The 5,476-nt window shown below is 39.6% G+C and overlaps 1 pseudogene; it reads right to left on the bottom strand.

The window, feature by feature from the left end:
• Nucleotides 1–991: 991 nt before the first annotated feature.
• Nucleotides 992–1,100, bottom strand: LOC148013267 (U6 spliceosomal RNA; annotated as a pseudogene).
• Nucleotides 1,101–5,476: the final 4,376 nt, after the last annotated feature.

Genomic DNA, 5,476 nt, shown 5'->3' with positions numbered 1-5,476 from the left:
TTTGGGTTGAATACTGTCAAGAATAGAAACAACCAAATTTAGTAAGCACAGTCAGAGTACAGAACTTACTATTTTTAGAATGATATCCCTATTTTTTAGGACTAGCATTTTTAGGCTAATTCGATTCTCCTAAATTTTAGGAACCTCCTAAAATTTAGGGATCTCCTAAAATTTAGGGACCCCCCCAATATGGGTGTCATATGAAAGCTTTTTCCGTGTACATCGCAAAAATGGTATCCGAATCTTCATGTGACTTTCTTATGCAAAGAAATGTGCATTTCAAGCTTTCAGCCCACACATGCACATTATACAAGCATTTCATGATCATGCCATCTTGTTGGTTGTAACTGTCTGTTCTGGTGGATCTAGCCCACACTTCAAGGCATCAATCCTTTCTGTGTGCGAGTCTAACCCTGATATGCGTGAGTTCTAGTCACAGGCGCCCAATCGGGTCATATAGGTGGAAGTGTGAACTATCTTTTCTCTAACCCACCGCGTGGGTCCACCATAACCTGTGACCACTCATCAGTGGCCAGCTCCAATGCACTTTTCTTTATATCTAATTAGTGCAAAGGAAATAAATTTAATAAATCATTATATAGACAAATTAATGAAAAAGGATACAAATTCTGTTTCTATAGAGTTGTGACAGCCCTCTGGCTTTTATTCAGCTGTCCTCAGCTGAAAAGCTTCTTGATATTGCTGTAGAATATTTGGGTAATCCTTCATGAATTTTTCATCTACCCACTGTGCATCTGTTGTGGGTAGATTCTTGAATTTTAGTAAGAATTTTCGTGTCACAAGGCCACTTCTCGTGGTTCGATCCTTGAGAAACAAAATCTTTTCAGGTTCCAAGAGTTGCTCTGTTTCTTCAACTTCTGGGGGATCTTCAGTAATGGGTTCCTCTGGTTTTGGTCCTATGTAAGGTTTTAGCAAACTTACATGAAAAGCATTGTGTATTTTCCAATGAGTAGGAAGCTCAAGTCGATAAGAAACTTCATTTATTTTCTCAATTTGTGCGTGTCATCCTTGCGCAGGGGCCATGCTAATCTTCTCTGTATCGTTCCAATTTTATCAGATGTCTCTTATAGAGTTGTGACACAAACGACCCAAACAAATGGACTCCTTGCAAGCCTTAGTGGTAGTAACATACTCAGTCTTTTTAGGGGAAAGAACTGTGTATTTATATACCCTAGAGTTCCATGAAAGAGCACCTCCAGCAAAAGTGAACGCATAGCCAGAAGTGGACTTCCTACTATTTGCATGTTCTGTATAGTCAGAGTCAGTGTATCCCACGACTCCTATATCTTGGTTGCCATAACATATGTACGTATCAGTAGTGCCCTTCATGTAGTACCTCATGATATCCTTCACGTCATCCCAATGCCTCTTGTCAGGTATAGCCATATAATGTGCCACAACACTAATTGCAAATACAATATTTGGACGGGTGGCTATCATGGCATACATAAGACTGCCTACTACGGATGCATAGGAAATCTTGGCCGTCTCGACCCTCTGCTTATCTGTCTGCCGACAATCGACATGTGGTACCTTCACACGAGAAGCCAATGGACAGCCAATAGGCTTCACATCCTGCATACGAAAGTGCTCAAGGAGTTTATGGATATATTACTTTTGTGATAGATAGAGTAGTCCATGAGACTTGTCACGCATAATGCACATATCAAGTATATGAGATGCATGTCCTAGATCTTTTATCTCAAAGCTCTTCTTGAGCTAAGCCTTAAAAGCATCTAGCTCATCATGAGCTTTTCCTACTAAAAGCATGTCATCCACATAGAGTACCAAAATCAGTATCAGGAGCTTTCTTAGTGTACAACACACAGTGATCCAAAGTAACAAATACTGTAGTACCAAAGAAACATGTGCCAAACACCCAAATGTGTCAGAGCAATCGATGTCAGTAGGAGGATACAACCCCTGACATAAAGAACTCAGAGAGTAAGCTAAGCTAGCCTAATTGACAGGACCTGACAAAGGTCGGTGTATGCTCAAAGAGAAGATAGATCAAATCAGTCCAAAAGCATCCAATGCAAACAAGTATCTATCAAGAGCATAGACATGTAAGAGATCCCAGTCTCATATACTCAAGAACCTCGATTGCATAATCCACAAGCTCTACAATATCCATAGATAACATAAAGCTCATGGTAGAAAGATCGATGTCAATGAAGCAACCAAGCTCAAAGATAGCATGTGAATACATAAGACATCATGGAGCCAAGACCATATATCAATGGAGCATCTAGAGCAAGGGATTGGTCAAGCATCACCTATAACATCCAATACATCATGTAACAATCAATGTGAAATCTTTGACAACCCAAGTCCAAGAGCTCCAAAGTATGCAAATGAAAGCCCAATTGAAGCTCCAAGTGGCAATCAAACACAGAGAATGTAAGGAGCATGCGTTTCTGACATATGCTTCAAAGCATGTACCGAAGGGTCAAGCATAGACCATAGGCATAATGACTATCACAAAGCATGCCCTTGTAGACCAATGTCAATCAAATGCCAACCAAGATTGAGCTCAATTGAAGCTCAAAAGGCATTCCGGAGTAAACAAGACATGTACGAACCTCCGTATACATTCGTGTAGTCATATGAATCACTCGAGAAGCATCTATGACCAACAAGAAAAGCATAAAGTGACCAAATAAGCTTCAACCTTGGTGTATTACAGTAGTAAAATCACTACTAAACTTAGATAAAACAAGGCCAAAATCAGCTCCAAATCATTCCCATAACATATGCATAGCATTCCCCTGACATTTGGGCATCAATTGGGTACCAAATGGCATCAACAACTAGTGCCAACCAAGTATAAACATCAAATGCTAATGTAACACTGCCTGTGGATAGTTATAACAGTCATGAAACTGATGTATATTAGTCCAAACCTAATGCCAATGATCAAAGCCTTCAATGCCAAGCTCTACGCATGTTTGTATGCATTAGATGAACCCTTTTCAAGTGTCCAAGGCCTGGGAGAGTTGTTTTGGACCAAGGTGAAGCTAAAACGTGACCACACTGATGGCACAGTGTCCTGGAGGGGCTAGGGCACTGTAACAAAGCTTTGGCTAGGTGTGGGGTTTCCCCAAGGACCCAAGGAAGCTCCCTCTTGAAGGGTAAATGCAACGAGGTGTATACTTTACAAGAAGCAAAGAGGCATGGATGCCCTATTGTTCATACCCTATGAATTGAAGCAAAGCAACAAGGGAGAGCTCCAATACCTTCAAATGAATGCCCTGAGGGTGCTGAAGAAGCCCCAATGCGAGATCGAGAAGGATGAGACCAACCGGAAGCTCGAAGGTGTGACTATGGTTGCCAAGAGTGAAGACCAAGCTGTAGGTATTCGAATGAATGCTGAATGTGTGGTGGACCAAGCTCGAGCTTGCAAAGAAGAAGGCTCTGATACCAGTTGAAGGGAGGTGAGACGCCTTGAAGTGGAAGCACAAGCAGGAGAAAGAGCTATGGTGGAAGAAACAAGAGCAAGAGAGAGAGAGAGAGAGAGAGAGAGAGAGAGAGAGAGAGAGAGAGAGAGAGAGAGAGAGAGAGAGAGAGAGAGAGAGAGAGAGACACACACACACACACACACACAACATGGGAACTCCAACAGTCACAATGTGTGACCGATCTTCCCTTTATTCAAATGTCACTAAAAAAATAAACAATGAAGGGACAGTGATGGGCGCCCGCTGCACTTGTAGTGTGTAGGTGCGTGGGTACTATCAGTGTAGTAATACATGGGTGGCCAGGCAGATACACCTTTACCCCCAACACTTTTAGGCTTGCTTTTTCTACCTTCACATCTAGAATGGTGGCAACATCCTCCCTTGTTGCTTTTTGCCAAGTTTGCATTTATAATTCTTGCAGACATCATTGCTTTAATTATTGATTACAAGCTCAACATCCAATGTCATCATTTTTTACATCAAGATGACCATGCCACATAAATTTATGTGCGAGTTCAATAAGCGGCTGGGCCCACCATGCCCCCTCCCACCTCCTTCATTCTCATCCATATCGTATATCCCAAAGTCTCTACCCTAGAACACAACTCTATTATCTTATTAATAAAAAATAACTTATATCAAGTCACCCAACTTCTCATTGTCCAAATTAACTACATAGACATGATGTTTTCCTCTTCATGCTAATATAAGCAACTTCATGATGATACACCTACTCTAGATCTCAAGATATTGAGCCTCAAGTCTATGCAGTAGGCCTTCCAAATATAACACTTTGTATGGGCATCTAAGACATTGTTCAAAATACTACCATATCCAAAAAGTTGACAAGATATAGAAATATGCCATAACTAGTTTTGAAATTATATTGAATATGAGAAAAATACAATTTAGATACTATATCTTAGAAACACACCAACACAAGACTAACCATCCAAGACTAGTTCTATTGGTGCTACTTCTACGAAGTTGAGAACATTTTGGATGAATGGATTCTACTTTGGACAACACAAATACATAGTCCACTAAGAAACTTTTTAGCATTTGTGACAAATTTAACGAGCACATGAAATTCCAATGCTTGTCATTTTCCTTTTTGAATATTGAAGTAAAGTTTGGCCAAATCCTTGAAAACCCATGGGGTTTTATCCTTCTTTATGAAATCACATGTCTAAGACCTTTGCAATTGAATAAACCCTTTGCTTGAAATCCATTTAAAATCTTACCCCAACTTATATATACATTGCTTCACACTCTTGAACAATGATTGACAATCAATAACCCTTATAGGTAGTCACTAAAGTGGATTATGCATCTTTTGCCAAGTGTACAATTTTAGCCAACTTAATTCCTTGGCCCTATTGAATGCTCCCTTTGCATAGTGCATGAATATGGATTCTAAAGAAGTAGACTATGTTTTCTATATGCTAATTCTCCACTTCTAATAACACCTATAGTGGATGTGAAAAGATCCTATTTTGGCCTACTCAAAGTTATGCATTCTTCCCACTTATCAGCTTTCCATTCTATTTAATCCCAAATTTCGCAATCAACATACTTAAAACAATGCATACAACCTACAAGATGTTACATGATGTCATCCCAATTGAGCAATCTATGAATATTGGGCAATTTCCTCATGCTCACATGTGTGAAAGTTTGGTCCACAAGTAGGGCAACATTGTAAATACCCATGTTGTTATGCATTTTTGTGACAGCTCTAACTATCTTAAATAATTCAAAACAATTCTCTTTGTGAAGGGTACAAGTTTACATTGGCATTGCCTGATAACCTTAGTGGTCATAAGAGTGATTTTGGAGTATGGAGGGCATTACACAGATGGTACTAAATGTTGAATATTCCAATTGCTTCTGATGAAGATGTACTTGGATGTTTCAAAGATTTGTGGACACGTGCTCATATCTATGACTTAAATTTTTGTCTTGGAAATTTCGAAAACAAAAACTATTAAAATTTG

The sequence above is a fragment of the Lygodium microphyllum genome, chromosome 26, assembly GCF_053477565.2.
Source record: "Lygodium microphyllum isolate KBCC chromosome 26, Lygodium_microphyllum_v1.1.10, whole genome shotgun sequence".
In the NCBI taxonomy this organism is placed as follows: domain Eukaryota; kingdom Viridiplantae; phylum Streptophyta; class Polypodiopsida; order Schizaeales; family Lygodiaceae; genus Lygodium; species Lygodium microphyllum.
The sequence above is the reverse complement of the archived record's forward strand: the minus strand, read 5'-3'. Positions and strand labels throughout refer to the sequence as shown.